The sequence below is a fragment of the Podarcis erhardii genome (assembly GCF_964252035.2).
Source record: "Podarcis erhardii genome assembly, chromosome: 9".
Taxonomy (NCBI): domain Eukaryota; kingdom Metazoa; phylum Chordata; class Lepidosauria; order Squamata; family Lacertidae; genus Podarcis; species Podarcis erhardii.
The window spans coordinates 28,310,654-28,333,805 of record NC_138512.1 but is presented as its reverse complement, the minus strand read 5'-3'; the positions used below and the strand labels follow the sequence as shown (position 1 = coordinate 28,333,805).

Genomic DNA, 23,152 nt, shown 5'->3' with positions numbered 1-23,152 from the left:
TGGTCAGTAAGAAATACAGTGGTCAGTGGGGTTGTTTAACTTCCGTAGGGTTTTTGAATTGGATGAAGTGGGGGAAACAATTCATATTCAGAGGCTGAGCTCCTAAGTGGAGACAGTTGCTAGCTAATCCAAGCCCAAGCAGAGATAGTCAGAAGTGAATGATGTCAGATTCCAAAATGATCTCTCAGACCGTCTGTCTTGGCCGCTTGTCTCCTTCCAACAGGCAGAGAAGGGAGTGAGAAGATCAATGGTTATAAACACTGTAGAATCAGCCAATTCCACCTCAAAAATAATAAGCTCTCACCAGCTGCTAAGCATGGTACTGTTTCTAAGATGTGCTTAAATTAGTTAATTAATTGCAAAAAGAATGCTCACTGCTCCACAGTGGAGTTTGATAGTTTTTCATATTATTTTAGAAGTTTTTGGAGTTCAAGTTAGTGGCACTCTCAAAAACAAAAGAAGTTGCCAATCTTCATGGGAGATTATAATGATGACTGGTCAGGGCAATCACTTGTGCTCTGGACCCTTTCCCTCTAGGCAAGGGGTCCCCAAACTAAGGCCCGTGGGCTGGATAATGCCCAAGGGACTCGTTTATCCGGCCTGCGGCAACCCCCACCGCCCACTGCCACCGCCCGCTCTTACCAGTGTTGTGCTGCACAGCTGCCCACTTCCAGGTTGGAGGAGCACCAGAAATAGCTTGTGCGCATGTGCAAGCATTGTTTGTGCATGTGCAAGTGTTATTTCCGGTGCACATCCAGGTTGGAGGAGGTCCATGCACATGTGCACAAGCTATTTCCGGTGCTCCTCTGACCCGGAAGAGCACCAGAAATTGTGTGTGCACATGGGCATGTACCCCCCTGCCCTCCAGCCCGTCGCACATTCAATGCTGGAGACACTGGCCCAAGGTGCGGTAAGTTTGCTGACCCTGCTCTTGGCTGATAAAAATGAGCAGGGAGGGAATAACTGGCTGGGCCAGGGAGGTGATTAATGTCTCTTTGTGAGAGGGGGTGGCCCCTGCCTGCTTGGAGGAGACATTCCTCAAAAAACTCCCCCTGTATTATTCAAAATATCTAAGTAATTACCTGCTAACTGGCAGTTTCCTCTGTTGAGTGGGTAGTTGTAAACCAGATGCAGAAGCTCTTGGAAGAAACTGATTTTCTAGATTCACTTCAGTCAGGATTTAGGCCCAGTTTTGGCACAGAAACTACTCTGGCCACCCTGTATGATGACCTCTGTTGGGAGAGATAGGGGAAATGTGTCCTTGTTGACTCTCCTCAACTTCTCAGGAGCTTTGGGTACCATCAACCAGGGTATCCTTCTGGAGCAGCTGTCTCAGTTAGGGCTTTGCCACTCCTCCCTACTTGGAAGGTTGCTTCCAGAGGATAATGCTTGGGGAGTGCTCTTCGGCCTCATGGAGCCTTCAGTGTGGGGTTCCACAGGCTTCTGTTTTATGCTCTATGCTGTTTAACATCTACATGAAACTTCTGTGTGGGGTTATCCAGAGTTTTAGAGTATGTTGTCATCAATATGCTGCTAACACATAGCTCTACTTCTCCTTGATATCTGCAGGTGTGCAAGTGGATGTACTGTCTTGCTTTGCCTCAGTATTGGAAAGCCAACAAACTAAAGCTCAATCCAGGTTAGACTGAGGCACTATTAGTTGGTGGTCCCCTAGACTGCATGGAAGGGAGGTGATTTGCTCTTGATGAGGTTACACTCCCTCTGAAGGTGTGCTTTAGAAGGAAAACAATCTGATTGTTTCAAAGTCTGAAATATTGTACTGTTTCTTTCAGGATTGATAGGCTCACTCCATGGACCCAGTGCACCCACATACACCTAAGAAAAAGCTGGCTAGTAGTGTGCTGGACCAAACATTTTTGTAAGAATGTCAGAGGTAGGAAAACAGGTGTTCATTATGACTAGCATCCTAACACTACTAAGAAGGGGAAATGGGATAAATTGTAGTAAGGGATAAACTATTTCTCATCTGAGTTTTATATTATAATGTAATGGATATTTGTTTTGTTCACTTGAGCATTCAAGGTGGGCAGTCAAAGAATTCCTGTATCGTATAAAATCTTCCCTGCTTTGCTTCCATCTGAGTGTCAGAGATAAGAAACCTAAATGTCATTTTAATCTGTCTTGGGTTCATTTGTCCCTCCCTCTTTTTCTTTAATATATAAAAAGTCTGTGCAGTACCAAATAAAATGTCCCAATGCAACTATTTAATTTAATTATGAAACTTCTCTCTTATCCTAATCAATGATCATCTTAGTTTGGCAAACCTATAAGCAGTATATTTTAGAAATCCAGTATTTTCTTCTGATGTGCTGGGAAAATGTGTGAAATAATAGAAGATAAGGAAAATGCTAAACTTTTAAGATGTCAAAAACAAAAGTAGAATGTAGCAAATAGTTCTAACCATTTCAATCCTAAATCCTCTCCTAGAACTTAGAGCAAGGATAGTTAACATGGTCCCCCTCAGTTGTGGACTACAACTTCCATAAGCATTAGCCAGCATGATGTGAACTGTAGTGCACCTGATTAAAATTTCAGGTTCTTATATTTGTTGTTTTAATTCCTTATAATGCAGCACTAAATCCATATAGTCTCATGGAAAGGATATTGGCTTTAGGAATTCCATGTTCAATTCCAAGCCAGCTCATGGATTTTCCAGATCAGTAGTCTTCACACAGTGGTTTTGCAACCTGCACTTGAGTTCTGATCTGACTTTGAGTCATCACAGATATCTTTTATTAAGTGGAGATGAAAAAAGCAGAAAGAGGGAAAGAGAAAGCTGAGCAAAGAAAAAGCAGACTGACAAAGAGAAAGAGTGGGAGAGAGGAGGGGAGGGCATTCAGATAGGTCGAAACAATGTATATCGTAAACATTATAGGTTGGGAATGGAATTAAAGGTTGTTATGAAATCTGTACATGCTAAAGGCACCTGTATTTGCATGACCTTGGGCTTGTATTTCAGCTGCATACATGAATGAATGTAATCAAGCATGAATATCACAACAACATACGCTTCCTGGTGCCAATGGGGGCCATACATGTGGAGCCCACAAGGTTGCCCAGAAGAGAACATGGGTACTAAAAGGTTGCCTACCCCTACCCTATATAACCACAGGTTCAGCAGTACCATAGTTTTAAAGGAGAGAAGTGACATCATATTTGAAGGGCAGAAATGGGAAGTGGGGCAGGAAAGTACCGTGGAGAAGAACTGAGTGAAATGAGATTTCTGGACTGATGGACAGGCTGCTAAATTCCCTATATCAACCAGATGTGAAGTCATATGCATTATGACTGTTCCTTTGTCAGAGGACCCTAGCAGCATAAAGGAAGTGTGTGTGTGTGGAGGTGTAGACTAAGCTGTTGGACTATTCTGAAATGGCAAAACTGACTGGAAAGCTCAGGGACCAAGAAGACAAGAAATTCAAGAAAGAATGGGGAAACTTTGCAATTTATTTAGGAGACCACTGTAAGCAGATGAAAACATTGGCAGGATTTTAATCTCACTTGTAATGTAACAAATACTACGGACAGATATAAAATATAGATTACAAAATAATATGCAGTTGAAACTGTTGACAATAGGACCCATGGAGGGGATGGTGGGGAAGTATCAAGATCCAGAGTAATCTCTTTATATGGATGTGCATTTGGTATGGTTATAAATTGATATTTGTAAAATCAAATAAAAATGATTTCAGAGAGAGAGAGAGAGAGAGAGAGAGAGAGAGAGAGAGAGAGAGAGAACCATCTTCTAGCGAACATGTCTTTGACTGAAGAAAGGTGGGCCAAGAAAATCCAAGTTACTCCCATTTGGTTATGAAAATATGTATATATGATGCAACACTTTAGGTTGGGGAAGAGTATATGTAAAGAAGGTTGGAGGCGTATTTTTCTATTTTGCAGTGACACATTCACAGCTGACAGGTTTTTCTCCCCACGGGCATCTACAGCTCACATCTGTGTCTTCCTCTCCCCAAGATATTTATGTAAAGCCATTAGAGAATAAACACAGTGTTGGTGTAGTGACATATGATGACTGTGGTATCCTTTAACTAACATGCTTCTGCTGGTTCTTGCATTTTGAAACTGGGATCTTAAGCCAGAGATGCACAAGTCCCTTGGAGTCAGGAGGCTCATTTATTCTTGATCTACCTTGATGCACAACTGAACTGCAGTGACCTCACCTCAAAATGGATATTGCAGTTTGGAAAGGTCTCAGAAAAGGGCAAGTGAAATTATCAAGGGGGTGGAGTGATGCCCTTATGAAAAGAAAGGTTGCAGTATTTGGGACTTCTTAGTTTAGAGGGAAGACAAGTAAGAGGTGACACGATAGAAGTTTATAAAATTATGCATGGGGTGAAGAATGGGGATGGAGAACAGTTTTCCCTCCCTCTCTCATTACATTAGAACCTGTGGACATCCAATGTAGCTGAGTGTTGGAGGACTGAGGACAGATAAAATAAATTCCTTCTTATGGAACTCACTCCCAGAGGACGCAGTATTGGCCACCAACTTGGATGGCCTTAAAAGAAAATTATGGAGGAGGAGGAGGAGGAGGAGGAGAAGGAGTTTGGATTTGATATCCCACTTTATCACTACCTGAAGGAGTCTCAAAGTGGCTAACATTCTCCTTTCCCTTCCTCCCCCACAACAAACACTGTGAGGTGAGTGGGGCTGAGAGACTTCAAAGAAGTGTGACCAGCCCAAGGTCACCCAGCAGCTGCATGCGGAGGAGTGGGGAATTGAACCCGGTTCCCCAGATTATGAGTCTACCGCTCTTAACCACTACACCACACTGGCTCTCAGAAGGCCATTAGTGGCTACCAGCCATGATGGCTGTGCTCTGCCTCCACAGTTGGTGGCAGGAATGCTTCTGAATACCAGTTGCTGGACACCACAGGAGGGTGGGGAGAGTTCTACTGTACCTGAATCCAGCTTGCAGGTGCAGGTTTCTTACAGGCATCTGGTTGGCCACTGTGAGAACAGGATGATGGACTTGATGGACTAGTGGCATGATTCAGAAGGCTCTTCTTATATTCTTACCTGCTGTGCATTTTTCTGGCTTTGTGTGTGTGTGGCTGGATGTAGGTAAGATGTCTAGGATAGCATTCACTGTCAGGAGCTCATCCTACACTTGAGTAGGACCCTGGTAGAGACACATGCCCAACTGGCATGTTCTCTCCCTCCTGGTCGATTGTTTGGGAGCTTCAAAAGCTTTCTTCAGCCCGAACATCACAGCGACCGATGCCAGCAGACATCAGCACACTTAGGGATCCACAGAGTCTTCGCAGCTTGCGTGACAGACCTCAGCAACTCAGCATTTTCGCTAATCTACTTTATTTACATATAAACTCACATGGAGCACTGCAACATGGCTCCCTCTCTCTCTAGCATCAGACAGCAAAAAGAAAAAGGGAAAAATACAATAGTCCCACTTCACGGAACACAGTAACACAAACATCCTTTCTCCGTCACTTCCCACTTTGTAGAGTCAAAACATACGCCGTCATGTGATAGACAACAATCCTATGACTGCAAACACGGAGCAGGAATTCTAACATTCACATGGAACCATACTGCATCAAATCATCCCAGTTTCCAAGGGGGCACAAGTTGTATGTCAAATGTAGCCTTTTGGCATTTTGGCATGCCACACTGAAAGTCAGAACGAAATGCTACACACAACTGCAGGTGACAAAACTGAGATAGCTGGTTTTGTAAAGGGGTGCGCGGAATTCTTAAGAAAGAGGTTGCTTTGGAATGAGAAAACAATATTCTTAATTATTATTTTTTGAAAATCAATAAAATTTAATTGGCAAAAATAAATAAATATGTGGAGTGCTGTTTAACCCTTTCACTCTCCAGCACCATTTCCACTTCAAAATGTATATTTGTCTATCAATGCTTCAGTCATTTAGCCCTACCTATGGGCAGTGCAAGGGGGGGGGAATGTCCAGAGTTCAAGCTTACCTGCCTAACAGGGCTGACAATTTATATGCACCCAAACAACTCAATTGCTTCTGCTGCATTTTCATGTACTATGGCCTAGCGCTGAATTATTCATATGCCATTATTTGTGAACTGCTCCTTTTCCAGTCTGTCGGTTATTGAAGCCCAGAAGCATCAACAAACAGCCAAAGGAATAGCAATCATAGGTGAAAGGTGGTGGCTGCAGGAAGAGATCTATGTCTGAAATTAAAGAAGGCCATAGGCTGTGCTTAGACTGGATTAGGATACCCAACAAGATAACTCCTAAACGGCACAGGCACCATGTTCATTATTACAAGATGCAAACTGATGGATTCAGAAGAATTTCCCTATACTAGTTTTGCACTCACAATCCCTAAAATGGATTCGATTCTCCATTTCACCCATGTATCAAAAATCAACTTGTTTATGAGTGTAGGTAAAGGACAAGAAGGGGTCATTAATCATTATTAAGTAGTAGTAAGAGTCATTGTTGTAGTCATTGTTGTCATAATAGTTCCTGTTTCTTGGTGTTCAAAGTGATTCATACAGTAACCCAGCATGAGAGACCGGTATTAGCTCTGCATTATCAGTATGGAGCTTGGGATCAGAAATATTAGCTTTGACTATTCAGTGCACTCATAGTCGAGCTGAGATTCAGAGCAAGGACTTTCCAGTGAGAATATCATGCAAAGAACATAAAAAGTTGCCACATATTATTCAGCTGGATAAATAAGGATAGTGCTTTCTCAAAGAATGTACCCCAATTTGTGCTCACACTAAATGGGATGGCGTATTACATAGTATGCACACACACACACATACATACACAAGTTAGGAATGCTGGTGAATCCCAATGGAAACAGAAATTGCTGATCTTTGCTTATTTGTCCCATGTCTGGAATGGAAATCAATACTAATAAATACTATCAGTTTTTGCTGTTGTTGCTGCATTTAGTCTGCAAATGATATGTAGTTGATTATGTCTTTCCTCCCGCCCCATTTTATTATGGTAGAATAACATAATGACAATGTAAACTATGTAGATTATGGAATTTTACAATAGTGGACAGTGAAACAAGTTACATAGTTTTGTGCAGAAGGCAGACTGCAGCGGAATGGGAACAGTGATGCATATGAAGAATACTGAGTGAAAAGGGCAACAATGCATTTTTACAAACACATATGCACACTGAACTTTTTTGATCTGTTTTCCAGTGTTGGCTTGACTACTGACTTCTGTAAAATCTAAGGAGTAGGTAGAACTTTGTCAAAGCCAAGATGATCTTACATCTTCAGAGAAAGAGTGTGGAGTAACAGTTGCCTCTGTTTTTGTGCCCTTCAAGTAAGAAAAGTCCCATATGTTTATTGTACTTCTTAATATCAGATTGCTCTACTTTTAAAATATCTCAATGTGTTAATAATCTTGATACTAGTTTGATGTCTTGGACTACAATTCCCATGAGCCCAAAGCAGAATATTCAATGGTCAGAGATTATAGGATTTGTAGTTTTAAAAAATCTGGAGAGTATCAGTTTGGGGAAGGTTGCTGCCCTACTTGAATCTTTAAGTACATCTGTTTCTTTATGTCTTTGTTTCTTTTAATTAGAAGAGTTGTATATACTGCTTTTTGCTTACAATAACAAAGAGACTTATAAATGCTGAACTTGCATTACGAATTTTGCACTTCTGGGTTTTTTGTTTTTGTTTTTAGAGGAGGAAGAGGCTGCTACCACCAGGAATGATGAGCTGTGATCATTAGGAAGTGCTCTCATAAGCAGCTGTTAAATGTTCTAGAAAATGTGGTATGGCACTTCTCACGAATGGAGACTCGAAACTGGGTGGAGGTTTTAAAATGAAACCTCAGTGCTTATCGGAATAACGAAAGAGCTGCCAAAAAAGGTCTGAACTGAGAGAATAGTTTATTGACAGCTGATGTAATATCATGGGTGAGAGACTCTTATCTTTGTATAGTAGGCTGTTTTCTGCATAGACCCCTCTCTACCCTCCATCTAGGCAAGCACATTTCAAGAACACATTGCTGCTGGGCAGAAGCATTCAAGGGAAGTGCAAAGCAGGGCTACTGAGGATTAGCAATCTGGGGAGAGTAGGCATGACTGGGGGAGGTCCAAGGGCCAGGTAGAGAGACATAGAGGGACATTTGGCCACTCTCCCCCACCCATGCTTTAGATTGCTGTATAAATGCTAACTTATTCTACCTGCACCATGGGGCAAAACTGCACAGCTGTCCTTTCTTGTTTCCTCATGTAAAAGTGACTTTTAAAACCTTAGAATGAAAACTTAAGTTAATTCTTAGTTTGGTTTAAGCTCACCTTTTTCCTTTCTTTGAGAAAATGTAAAAATGTGAGTGGGGGGGGATTAGAATAGACATTTATGAAATATTCTGGGAGGAAAACATTAACTGATTAAGGCTGGAATTCTCCCCGTGTGTGTGTGTGTGTGTGTGTGTGTGTGTGTGTGTGTGAGAGAGAGAGAGAGAGAGAGAAATCCCCAAGAAATACAATGAGACTATTTTCTGAGTAAAAATGAATGAGATCCATCTGCCTGACAATTTTGTCTTCTCTTTTTATTTTCAGTGGCTGACTGTAAAGGCCAAATATCTGGCAGGCTTTCTCTGAAAAACCTCTAGATGAGTTTATGTAAGGCAGTTTTATCCCAGTAATTCACTTTGGCTGCCATGGGACATATCTGCAGTGTGTGCCAGACCTGCTAAAGCAACACAAATCAAGACAGTCTGTGTCTTTTGTCCTGAAAACCTAACTGAATGTGTGTGTGTGTGTGTGTGTGTGTGTGTGAGAGAGAGAGAGAGAGAGAGAGAGAGAGAGAGAGATGGGGGCAGGGAAATGCCCTATGACCGCATTATTCACATGCAGAGCAATGGCAAGTTGTTGGGGAAGTGGCTCTAGGCTTTCGGCCCCACCCCAAATCACACATACTTCCTTACTGCCTGTTGTCTGTAAGGAAACCTTAGCCCTCCTGCTCATGTGATAGGGCCTTCCTGCAGCTGTGACACTGGTTGTCCCAATTGCGCTAAGTTCTTGCACAGAAGCAGGAGCTCAAATGCTGAGTTTTCCTTACAAACAACTGCATGCAACATATTGCTGTTCCAAGAAGCACATGTGATGTCAGGGATGAGGATAAAAGCATAACCCCACTCTATTCACGTGCCATTCTCATAAGAGCCAGTGCTTAGGAGCTGAGGGTTCTTTGTCCCCGCCCCATGAAATATTTGAGAGGGCTGCCCCCCCCCAAGTTGATGGGCATTGCCATTCAAATGGTGTGCATGCACCATGTCATGTGATTGATTATGTAGGGTGGGGCTTATCTGCCCCCCAATATTTTATTCAAGTTGGCACACTTGGCCATTCCCCTTGGTGGAATGCTCTGTCTCTTGAGACCAGGGCCCTGCGGGATCTGATCTCTTTCCGCAGGGCCTGTATGATAGAGTTGTTCCACCTCGCCTTTGGCTCAGAATCAGTTTGATTCCCTCCCCTTCTTTCTTTTTCCTTTCTCCTCCTATGAAGAGATTGCTCCCTAATTGTTTTAATGTTGTATCTTAATCTTTTAAATTGTATTTTAATCAACTTGTTTTTATTATTGGTTGTTAGCTGCCCTGAGCCCAGTCTTGGCTGGGGAGGGTGGGGTATAAATAAATTATTATTATTATTATTATTATTATTATTATTATTATTATTATTATTAAATAGTGGTACCTCTAGTTACAAACTTAACTGGTTCCGGAGGTCCATCCTTAACCTGAAACTGTTCTTAACCTGAGGCACATGATTTCCGTTCTCATCCTGGGGCAAAGTTCTCAACTCGAGGTAATTCTTCCAGGTTAGTGGAGTTTGTAACCTGAAGCGTTTGTAACCTGAGGTATTTGTAACTCGAAGTACCACTGTGTAGAAGAAATGCATGCATAGGAGTATCACTTGAAGACTGACAACTGAATCTGTGAGCTGCCTCTCCAATCCTGGCTTTGAGCAACGAGGTGAGACAACATGAAAACCTTTTCTGCACCAACTGTTGCACACGACAAGATTGTCACTTGAGGTTGGAGACATCAAAGAATAAATGTGCATTTGTAAACCTACCCTTATGCCCTGTTTGCATTCATTTATAGGCCTGCTGTGCTTTTGTAATGAAGCATAATATCATGGCTGTCTTAGCACCGGCTGAGGCAATCTGAGAATGACTTGTTACCTGTGATGCAGCAGGGCTCAGAGCCAATTCAAAGCTAAAAGTGAAGGACCACTTATTAGAAAAGATCCCACAGCAGGGGCTTGTTAACAAGATAGATTTGGGGATGCTGGGGGGTTCAACATTAAGACTAACAACACCTCCACAGATGCTCTATCTGAGATGATCAATCAATTATTGCTTTGCTACATGAGAAAGCTGTTTCTATCCTTTTAATGAGATGCCAATGATAGCACTCAAAGTACAATATCATAGGATCCATGTCAAGTTTCAAAAAGAAAATAGTGCTATCATGCTGGTTACAAAAAAGAGAGGAGCTGCTTACACAAATAGAGACGTTTATTCAAAAAGCAAAAATTGCCACCTAAACTTCTGTGCAACAAGTAAACTCTTTAAGCTTTGCATATGTGTTGTATGGAAGCACCAGCACCATTGTTTGCTAGGAATTTGGAACAGTGAACAGGTGGCTAAATTCTATAAAGGGTTCCTAAATCCCATTCATGATTGTAAGGGATAGGAAAAGCAGGGACCCATTGCATGACATTATTAGTTTTATATTGCTATAATCCACAATGGTATTTGGAGAGAGAAGAGAAGATGGAATATTCAGGTTGTATTTCAGTGTGGATTGGGAATTTATGAGGCTTCCTGACTATTCAGAAGTAAGACCACTGAGTTCAATGGGACCTACTCTGAGGTAGAGATGGGTGACTGTGTCATGCTTGGTTTCTCACTTTTCTAATCTTAAGTTCATTTCTCCACATTTCCACATCAGTTTGTGATTTGGTTTTAAAGCCCTCTTGACAATTCATCAGCATGTTAGAGTGAATTTCTCCTGATATACACATTCTTGCAGATTATTTTCTCCTTATATAATGCACTTTTATGGTATTTGTCTAATGTATGTCAAAAATATGGACACTTTAACCTACCACATGCATTTTCGTTCACATTACTTTGTTGAGAATTCCACTGCAAAATTCAGAGAATTGCAAATTTTGAAGAATGTCTATGTTTCAGCTCATGTATTGTTTCAGAAAGTGTGATTTATTTATTTTTGAATTAGATCGGTTTGCAAACTGAATTATATTTATTCTCCATCCCCACTCCTACATAACTGTGTATAGGCTATAACGCACCTATTGAAGTTTAACTTCTATTGAACTGGATGGGGCTTACTTCCGAGTAGACTTGAAAATGATTGAACTGTAAATGGATAAGGAAATTTGTCACCAGTGAGCAGACAGTTACCAGCCTGGCATTTTAAGGACTGAACCTATGTTTTCTCATCCTAAATCAGGCACCCCGAACCTTCAGCCCTTCCAATGTTTTAGACTACAATTCCCATCATCCCTGACCATTGGTCCTTTTAGCTAGGGATCATGGGAGTTGTAGGTGAAAACATCTGGAGGGCTGCAGGTTGGGCATGCCTGTCTTCAGATACTGAGGCAGCGATTAGAAAACTCTTTGTTGCATGGCTTTTTAAAATAAAATAAAAAACATAATTATACTCAGACCAGACCATTTCTGCTCCAAAACTAAGTACTTTCTCAATACAACATAAAATTATTTTGTTCCTTGAAAATAATAAGTAATCAAAAGAAGAAGAAAAACTCCTAGTTACTCATTAAATCCTCATTCTAATTATCACAAATAAAACAGATCTCTCTCATTATGTTTAAGATTGCATATTAGCCCAACCATCTGGCTCATGTGTTGTTAATCTGAAATCCTGTTGTTGTTCAGCAAGTTCCCAGGCATCACACAAAGAACCCACAAAACCACTGTAATATCATTCCACTCTGACCAAAATCTTCAAGGCTTTCTTGCAATGTAAACAGTTCATGACCTAACATGAACCCTGAGACGGTTCCCACTAAAAATCCAAATGCTTCGCAAACCCTGGAATACATGAAATCTTAATCCATATGGATATAACGCTTGCTATAATTCTGTAAACATCTACTTAAAATAATCCACTGTAACCAGGTTATCTGATCTGCTACCATGTTTAAGTATAGTGATTATTTGTGAGGGAAATTCAGATTCACATCTTCCCATCTCCCTACTCAGTTGTCAATCACAGTAGGTAGACTTGGGCAAATGGAGGGGAGAACTTCATTTTCAATAAACTCAAATGATTTTCATTTTCAATAAACTCAAAGAACAGGGATGAAGAACATATAACCCTTTGGAGGTTGTTGGACCACAACTCCCATCATCCCTAATGACTGGATCTGGTGGCTAGTGCTATTAGGAGTGGATTCCAATAACCTCTGATGGGCTACATCTGTCCCTGCTGTAGAAGATTCATCCTAAATTTCATCTTACAGCTTTATTATTCTTCATTGTGAGGACACACAGACACACACACACACACACACACAGAGGTTTGGGCTTGAACATCCAAACCCATAAGCCAAATGAGTCATATTGAAAGGGGTGTCTTCTGAAATGATCAGGACAGGTCATTTCAGAAGATAAACCAGCATGAAAGATGCTGTTCACCAATTATTAAAAAAAACACATTGAAATATTGTAATCCAATGTAGTGCTAAAACAAACATTCTCTCCACTTGTCTGACAGAATGACCGTTCCCCGTATTAACTGGAGGGCGGCTTTTGCATGGTCGTGCACAGCAACCCCTTGGAGACTACTAGACCTCCGGCAAGGTAGCTGGCTTCGCTGCCCCCCCCCAAGCTGGATACCTGGAGGTTCCCACCTAGCCTCGTCAATTAGCCAGTCCTGGTTGGGGGGGGGACATTGCCAAGGGAGTTGACCAGTGGAGGCAGATGGGGAGAGGAGAGGGTCCTGCTAGCAAAACTATGGAGTTGAATCTAGCCCACTGAGACTGCAAAAAAGAGAGTTATCTGGAAGCATTTTACCTTTGGCTGTTTAACCTATGAATAATATGTCACTTAATGATGAAAGGATATGTTGATCACAGGAAAACCCCTTTGTACGGTGCTTTTATGATTAAATACTCTGCAAAACTCTTTGCATCCGATAAAATATTGTTCTCCCTGCTGCTCTGCCTTGTCAGTGATTATATATGACACAATATACTCATGATTCATTTAGCTGAGCATTCTCATTATTGTTGATGTATGTGTCATTCACTGACTTCCTTTCCCTAGATTACAACTGAGCCTTGCTTGAGTTTAATTTTTTTGCCATATGGTGAGAGGAATGCATGGATTTCCTTCTCCCTGGTTCTTTTTCAAGGGAAACATCCACTAAATAATTTGGTTAGTCAGCACAAAAGCAAAAATGAGAAAGACGGGAGCATTCCATTAAGCACCTGCTGTTGGCCTCAAGGATCAAGAAAGTACTTTATGCCACATACAATGAGAAACCCCTGAGATATGTACGCCTGAACATGTACAAGCTCCCTTCATCGGAAAGGCCAGATAGCCATGTCTGTGCGGTATTTCAGATCATGGTTTTCTAAGCACAGCCACCAAAGTCCTGTGCAGTGAAATCCCACTCCCTAGTATATGGATTTGGAAATCCAGACTTTTAGTGTTGCTGCTGAACTTGTCTGGCTGCCACACAAGACTGTTTGCTGTATGTGAAGAATGGCCTCATGTGAAGAATGGCCTTCAATGTACCTTTGGAGCACCTGGCGTGGTCAATTGTTACAGTCAGGATATTGGATTAGGTGAACTATTAGTCTAATTGGAAGAGCGGTTCATGTGAACTTTTTGCAATAGCAACAATGGATTCCTAAAACATTTCCATTTGTCTGTCACAAAAACACTCTCTATAAATAGGATTGACCTCACTGGAAAGTTAAAGACTATAGGCCAAATGTTTTACTTGTGCTTATGGCCAACTGAGAATAGAACTAAATAGAATGAAGAACTGGAGCACCGTCATAAGATCAGGGATGAAATTAATGGAGAGAAAGGAATTTTGTGTTTTCATTGTTTAACATTATTGGTAATATGACTGTTCTTGTTGCAAATATTCTAGTTTAGGGTTAGAATTTGTTCTAGAGAAATGATGGCTACCCACCATGGGAATTTTATTAAAAGCAAACGCATGATGTTCTTGATTAAATGAATGGATAGATGACTCTTTTGATAGATATAACAGTGCTATGGGGAAACCAATAAGGGTGTATGTAAGTAACTGTGATTATTATTATTTATTTAGTCAACTTACGAACTGCTTCCTGTTGCTGTTGTTGGCATTCATCTGTCTTGAGAGACAATGGAGTGTGCCTCTGGGAGGAAGTCAAAATGCTGTGTTAGCAGCACTGAAGTGACCCCTGCAGGGTGCAAGCTATATATAACAAATAACCAGCAGATAAAAGCACCAAAAATACTAAGAATAGTACAGAACAAACAGTAGTTCAGTCCAGCTGTGCAACCCAGCAATCAACAACCAGGAAATGCCTAGACAAAAAGGTACGTTTCCAGTATTTTAAACGCACTATAGATAGAGCCTCTTTGGGACGGGGGAAAACATTCCAGAGATCAGGTGCCACCATAGAAAAGGGTTTAAATTAATTTTTGAAGGCTTGTTTCAGCGCTGAAGTGCAATGTGTGCTGTGGGATAACAGTGTTATAAGAATTCTGTGCTACTAATAGGGAGAACTGGAACAAGTGCTTCAGGCTGCAATCCCGTACACACTTTCGTAGCAGTATTTCCCATTGAACTGAATATGGCCTACATCTCAAGAGACATGGATGAGATTGCACCCTCAGTGAGCTAAGAATAGGTGTAGTGTTTGTTGCTTTGTTACACACAGAGACATGCAAAAGTAGTGAACTCAAGCAGCAATACCAATTGCAGCCATCTTGCGATCCTAACTGGTATTTAACTCCAAGAGCTTTCAAGGACACAGAATATAAAGCCATTGCTTGCAATAAATGTAAGACATCTCTCTCTTTTTATTCAAGAGACCCACTGCAGAAACTTGTGTTTGAACATATGTGGTTTTAGATGTCTTTAGGCTGCAAATGGCTATGTCTTTTATTTGTCTTAACAAAATCAAGCTTCAGTTTACACCCTTGTTGCCATAAAGCACAGGTTGAAATTAGGGAGATGTTTGAGAGGTTGAGAGTATCAGCAATATTTCTTCAAAAGAAGGTGGAGTTCTTAACTGTGGTGCAGTTAAGAACCACAGTTAAAAGCGGAACTAGGAGTGTTAAGTGGAATAAAGATTGAGAAAAAAATTAAATACTTTGGTGTATGGCTGATTGCTAAGAACCCCAATATGTTCCAAGATAATTATGTCATAGTATGGAAAAAGGTTAGAAAGAACTTGAAAATATGGGGAAGGGTGAAATTATCGCTATTGGGTAGAATCTCAGCAGTAAAGATGTGGCTTTCACCTATAGAAGCAATTTCCCAGAAGAAATTGAACATGCAAAAACATACAGAGACCTATTAGATTTTACAGAAAAATATGTAAAACTGAAAAAGTTTGATGATATTAGAAATTGGGTAATGAGCTGGTTTCATTACAACCACCTGAATGAAATGCTCAAATGCTATAAAAAGTGTTGCTTTGATGTGTTGCAAAGTTCTAATTTGAATGCAAACTAATTAAAAATAGAGTAATAGTGATATCGAGGATGTATGAGTTATTGTTAGAATGGCAAATCAAAGATGAAAAGGTTAAATCTACTGTGGTCCATTGGGCTAGGCATGTGGGGCACAACATAGAATTAGAATCATGGGAAAAGTTGGGGAAATTTGGGTTGAAATTCACCGTATGTCATACCTTGAGGGAGAATTTTATGAAAATGATATACAGATGGTATCTAACACCAAGTAAATTATCCAAACTGTATAAATCAACGTCAAATCTTTGTTGGAAATGTAAAGAAGACTCATGTTACAAATGAGTAACAAAGTAGCTAAGGACTTTGGGGAGATGATTTATAATGAGTTGAAAAAACTATTTAAGGCAACTTTCCCAAAAAGACCAGAAGCTTTTTTACTAGGGATAACTGAAGCAGAAATCCCCCCCCCCAACAGATGAATCTATTTCTTTACACAACCATGGCAGCACAAATATTATACACACAAAAATGGTGTGTTGAGGTGGTACCTACCCAAGAAGAATGGCTGCTGAAATAGGATTTGAGTAAGAACAGCAGTGTGGGTGATTTTTTGTATTTATTGTGAGATAAGGCAAAGGTATAGAATAGAGTAACTATAATATGCAACATAAATTGAAAATTTGAGGGAACCATGGAGGGGAGGGAGGAGAAGTTGTAGGAGGAATGATTGCTTGCTAAATTTGAAATGTTGTCGAACTGTTTATTAGTTGAAAAATTATAAATAAAATTATTTTTAAAATAAAAAAGAAGGTGGACTGTTATCCAGAACTGGCCCAAAATCATGTAGGACTGCAACATACATGCTGTGTGCTCTCAAGCCACAAAGATGGTGGTCTGCATTGCAGGGGGTTAAAACTATATGACCCTGGTGGTCCCTCCCAATTTTACAATTTATGATTCTGTGATTCTAAGAGTTACCAGTTCTGTGGGCACTTGAGACTCATGTGGAAAACAAGCACTGTCCAGTCCCCCAGTCTGAGTCAAGCAGAGAGAATACAGGACCTTGGACAGCTCCAAAGGGTTATGCTAAGGCAGCCACAAGTTATCTTGTCTCTGTGAGCAGCTAGAGCTAACTGAAACCTTATGTAGGCTGGTCAGGACTGAAGTATGCTAGCCTCCCTGGAAAAGCTGGCTAGGTTCCTTGTTGTTATTTGTTATGAGCTCACACCTCAGTTGAGGATATGAGTAATATAAGAATAGTATCTTCTTATAAATGTGAAGTGAGTCACCAATAGACCAGCAGCGCTGGATCGATAGGAACTTCACAAGAAATGCAATCTTTGGTTGTAAATTATATTTCACTAAAATCGGGAAATGAAATAGATTTGAGTTTTCAATTACATGAAAATATTTATGAAAGCATGGGGCGAGGGGGAAGCACAGAACAGTGAGTCCTTCACTACATTTGAAGCCCAGCTCTTTCATAAGGTGGGTTTTCACTATAAATGCACACACACACACACAAAAACATACATACTTACGGCTGCACCCCTGCTCGCTCCACTAGCCAACTCCCCAGCCACCCCCAAATTAACCCTCTACAGCTTTCTCTTCCTATCCCATACAACCACTAAATTCACTTTTCACCTTCCCAACCCCATTTCCGAAGCCACTTCTTTATTCTAATCTGCAGCCCCGCTTTGCACCCATTTTTACATTCATCCACATGCATCTTCCTTTTGTGCATCCCCTCTGCACACAAACAACCCCCATGGTGACCTCCTGCATCTTCCTACTCCCATACATTGTGTCTCCGCCATGCTGCTTTTTTCCTAATTTCTGCTGTTTTGCAAAACCTCCATTTCCCTCTGTGTCCATCCCTGCTTTATTCAAACTTCTGCTGTCATTTAAAGCTACACCTTTCCTTTGCTGTTGTGCAACCTGCCTTCTCTCTTGATCCCCTCCCTCATCCTGACTTCATGCAAATCAAGGATTGCCATAAGGCACTATGACTTGATTGAATTGTATTAACTGTTTTGATTAACGTTGCAATTTGCTTTATAGGCTAATGTGGTTGATAGTATAGTGATTGCAATGTCTGTTGTTTTTTAAATGCTGTTGTGATTACTGTGAGCCACTCTGAGGTCAACATTTGTCATTGGAAAAGAAGAGCACAAATATTAAATCAACTCCAATCCTCTAACTGGGGCTGCACTCTGACTTGATGCAAATCCAGGATTGTGATGTGCACTACTAATCCCCCAATGGGGGCTGCACAATGACACCCTTACATTTTTATGTATATAAAGGTAAAAGGTAGGTAAAGGGCCCCTGGACGGTTAAGTCCAGTCAAATTCAACTATGGGGTGTGGCGCTCATCTCCGCTTTCAGGCCGAGGGAGCTGATGTTTGTCCACAGACAGCTTGGCAGGTCATGTGGCCAGCAGGACTAAACCACTTCTGGCACAATGGAACACTGATGGAAGCCAGAGTGTGCAGAAACACCATTTACCTTTCCATCACAGCAGTACCTATTTATCTATTCACACTCGTATACTTTTGAACTGCTAGGTTGGCAGGAGTTGGGGAAAATCAACGGGAGCTCACCCCATCGCATGGATTCAAACCACCAACCTTATGATCTGCAAGCCCAATAGGTTTGGTGGTTTAGACCACAGTGCCACCTGGCAAGGTCTAGGCTGGTGTGGTAGAAGTCAGATATCAAAACGATGTAGCTATGTAGGGTCTTTAGGAGAAACTGAGGTATAGCCCAGTGAGGTAGTCCAAGAATGGATGAGGTTCAATAGCGTGTTGTGAGGCAAAGGCAAACACAGCATAATTGACTTTCTTCCATGTCTGTATTCATCTACACTTTTGAAGCCTTCTCAGTGCTGTAATATGCTTGCTTTCTAATGTCTGCATGCTTGGCAATTCTTTGGTTTGTTGCATGGTTAGCAGTACTTGTCAGGACTTGCAGAGTCTGCGCAGAAGAGTACTGCAGCCCTGACTGTAATGCTGTTGCCATTGCGTTCAGAGAGAATACAAAAAGAAACATGCAGCCTAAACTCAGCTGCTCTTGAAAGGAGACGTATTAAAAATAATCTTGCAGTTCTGCATTGCTACTAGCAAAAGGGGACAGTAAGAAGCAGCTACAGCTCTGAAAGCTTTTCAAGTATCACTAGGCATGCATTATGCCTTTCCATTGCTGCATGGCCTTTATTCAGGATCTCTCATCTTGGTGGTGGTGGGGAGGCATTCATAGTAAAGAGGTGCTACCTTCTGGAGTGTATAATGATAGTTGCTGCATGCCCACCCCCACCAAATATTTTTCCTCCATTACCCATTATCCATATTAGTATGGAAGCAGAAGTTCACATTTCCGTTGATGAAAACCTTCATCATATCCCACACAAAAACACACATGCACCTGTTTTAGCTAAGGTATAATTAGACCTTAGGACAAGATTACATATCTTGCATCCTCTTCTCCCCAACGGGAAATTGCATTGCCAGAGAGTATGTGTTTGGCAATCTAATACATTAGGTGATGTGGAGAGGCCTAATAAATTCTGTGGAGCAGATTAATTTGAATTAATTTTAGCTTGCAGCCAATATTGGATGTTTGAACAGAGGCCAGAATTTTCTGCCATTATTTAGTCTGCATGGTAATTTGTGCCTCGAGAATACTGCTTAGCCTGAGAGAATCAAGTGGGGGTTAGGAATTTTCTCACAATAACTTGCAATATACTGAAGCCAATGTTCCGTACTAACTAAATGCATTTACAGTGAGATGCAGCTATTGTGAGGTTATAGGAGTAGCTTAAGTCTCCAGCTAAATGTGTGATTGAGCAGCAATTTAGATTTCTCTCAGTTTCAGTTCTTAAATTCTTTACGTTTCTACATCAGTTTGGGATTTATTAATTCTTTAAAGTCCTCTTGAAAATTCACTAGCATTTTAGCGCAAATTTCTCCTAATAGACACATTATTGTATGCTGTTGTTCCTAATACAGTATACACATTTTTGCAAGCAATTCCTCCGAATATAATGCATTTCACTATTAGTTGCATTTATATGCACACAATGCCATAATATATGCATACTGTTAAACACTATTTGTTTGGAGAGTTGCATCACAAAATTCAGAGCAGTGTGGATTTTGAAGAAAAGCTGTGTTTTGGTTCACATATTATTTTGGGAAAAGTGAAAGTTTGAACTTCAGATCCAAAATAAGTTTTTCCACATCCCCATGGAAGTGATCTAAATATTATAGAAGGGGAAAGGATGGCAAGAACATCTTTGTTATTTTATGGTGGGGAGGGGGATAGAAGTTCAAGCAAGATCTATCTGTAGTTTTAAGTCTAGGATTGTTCCAAACTGAGGAATTCTGTTCTAAGTATGAAATATATTCATATTGTCCAGCCACATTATTATAATCTTGATTGGAGTATTGGTTAAATCCATCTTGGTGAAACTCCTCATAATAATAATAATAATAATAATAATAATAATAATAATAATAATTTATTATTTGTACCCCGCCCATCTGACTGGGATTCCCCAGCCACTCTGGGTGGCTTCCACAAAGACCAAAAATACACTAACTCTAACTACAACTGTAATGGGGCCCTTAAGATTAGTGTAATTTCTGCAGGTGAGGGCAAAAGAATCAAAAATGTTTTTTTTTCTAGCATAACCCAGCTCAGAAAGAGTATTTAATGATGCCTTCAAATGAATATTCCTCCTCCCCTGTATCCACAGGACTTCTTAGTCAAAGAATGGGCAATATCAGAATGCTGGTACGTGCTCCTCTTTCCCAGCTTCTGGTCCCAGTCATAATCTCCAGCATCCCCTGTATTGCTGCAGAGGCTCCTGGAGTGTGCTGCTTCCACCATGGGTTCCATTGTGTAAACCCAAAAAAGGAGGAGGAGGCTTTCTGCATGGCTTCACCCAGGCTATGGAACCTCCTGTCAGAGGTGGGCCATTTCTCTGTGGGCTTTTTGGCACGCTGTTAAGTCATTATTATTCTGGCAGGAATTCAGCGTGCTTTTTTACCTGTTGCAGACCCAACTAGGCACTTTAGGTTGTTTTGTGTGTGTGTGTGTGTGTGTGTGTGAGAGAGAGAGAGAGAGAGAGAGAGAGAGAGAGATGCCCTGCACAGGACTTTTTTTTCCCAGCTGGAACTCCCCAAAACATAGTTCCAGCACTTCTCAGGTGGTACCACTGCCATTCTAAAAGAAACGAGGGAGGTGTTCATGGTGAGTTCCAGCACCTCTTTTCCTAGAAAAATAGCACTGGCCTTGCATATTGTTATGGCAAATGAAGGATGAGTGATTAATGTTTATAATAGCACAAATAATAAAGATGTAGCCCTGCACCATGAGTGTGACACAGTTCTGGTGCCATGGTTGTGGAATTCCTTCTCAGTGGAGATTTGCATGTCTTCCTCATTGATATATTTCCATTACCAACTGGAGATTTTATTTGTTCTTCCTTGTCTTTGGCGGCTTATAATAGGACTAAATGGTTGCTGGTAGTTGAGTGTTGGGCTGCTTGTGAGCATTTCCACATTATTGTGGTTTTGCAGTTTTATCATTGAGATTTTATTCTGTGTATTAACAAAATCTGCACACCACTCTGTGAAGATCAGTTGAAGGACAGTCCACAAATGTGTCAGCTAGATATAATACTAAGACGCATTTCAACTTCCACAACTTTGACTGCATCAGGGACCCCAGTTGTCCATATATGCCAGGACTACCTGTGACCCCAGCGGAGACACACCTCTCTGGCTGAGTGCACATTCATTGCTACTGGGATCTAAAATACGCTTCCCACCACCATCAGTGTGGTCACAGAGAATGCAGTCAGAATGTCAACATCCAGGAGAGGTTTCAATTTTTTTCTAAAAGGAGAGGTTTCTTGTTTCTTAAAGGAACAACACTAGTTGTGCTGCAGCCCATTTCAGATTGAATTGCAACCTGCCTGTTGACAAAAAATACTTTCAGCATATTGAGATGAGACTGAAATCTTTCCTAGGCACGCTCCTGTTATGTACTGAAGTGGGCCAGCAGGGGGATACTGTAGATAGTTCAGGTCCACATATGCAAATAAGGGATCGAAAGTGACGTTCATTGATTGGATAGTTACAGAAAATGGTTACTGTTGTGTTCTAGTGGAGCTCTATATAAGCAGGCTGGCTGAACCCTTCAGTTCAGTTCTGTTCTGGCCTGTGAATAAACAAGAGCTGTTTGAAGAATCACTGTGTCATCTGATATGTTCACCCACAACTTAACAGCTCCCCTGGGAGTAAATTCATCAAATGCAATGGGACTTACTTACAAATAAACATGATTCCACTACTGGTTGATTTCAGGGTCCCTATGTGCAAGTCCAGAAATTTGTTTCAGTACCAGGCACAGTTTGAACAAAAATAAAATTTTGAGCATGAGCAGACTGTATTTTCTTAAACTCTGGGGAGATGCCTTCTTCCCTAAATGTAAGAAGTGTGACAGCAGGGAAAATAGCAGGGTTCCCCACTGGGTCTGAGCTAATCAACTCATTTTTAAAAAGAACAAAATTACACCAGTTTCAGTTTGCATTCTGAAGGTTTCCTTTTAATTCCTGAATAACGAAGATGGAAAAATTATCATATGCTGGAGGGCAGCAGCTTGCCTTAATATTTGCATTTGCATTTAATTAATATAATGTCTTTATTATTGGTATAGCTGTGGAGCATGCTGGTCCACAGCTAGTAAATTGTTGTGCTTTTTTTTATTCAGTATTATTCTAGGATACTTGCTTCCATATATGGAAAACCTTTGTGCTGGAAAGAAATATGCAGCCTAGGCACTACTATAAGGCACATTAAATTTGCACAAGGCCTATATTTCACACACAGCACAGAAGCAAAACAGAATCTGCGACTGAATCTGGCTCCTATAAGAGATGCAATATGCAAAGGTATATTTCTTGCATACTGGCAAATTAAGGATCAATTAATACATATATTAGATTTACATTTTATATAGGAAAAATGTGAGAACCAAAAACTTGCACAATTTTGCAACAATGTGCTTCTCCAAAAACCGATCATTAAAATTTATTAGGAAATATATACATAATTTTGTGATTAGATTAGAAGTCTGAATTACAGACACACACACACACACACACATATATATATGAAATCACCACTTTTTTAAAAAATAATAAACCCTTAATCTCTCAGTTACCATGTTTTAATATTTCCACAAGCCAGATAAAAGGGAGAAAAAACAAATTTCTTTTTTTGTTGTTGATTGCAGCAAAAATACTCAGAAAGGTAAGTCACTTATTTTGCCCACTGCCGAAGTCTTTGTTCCTAGCTACAATAATGAAGCCAGGCCACCATCTTTATAAGAATCGCCTTCCCGTCAGCTCCCTTCCATA

General features: G+C 40.7%; 1 long non-coding RNA gene across 1 annotated transcript in view; it reads left to right on the top strand.

The window, feature by feature from the left end:
• Positions 1 to 14,583: 14,583 nt before the first annotated feature.
• LOC309349743 overlaps positions 14,584 to 23,152 on the top strand; it is a 65,051-nt gene continuing 56,482 nt past the window's right edge. The window contains exon 1 of the long non-coding RNA XR_014160157.1: positions 14,584 to 14,619. This is a non-coding gene — a long non-coding RNA (uncharacterized lncRNA). The remainder of the gene's footprint in view (positions 14,620 to 23,152) is intronic.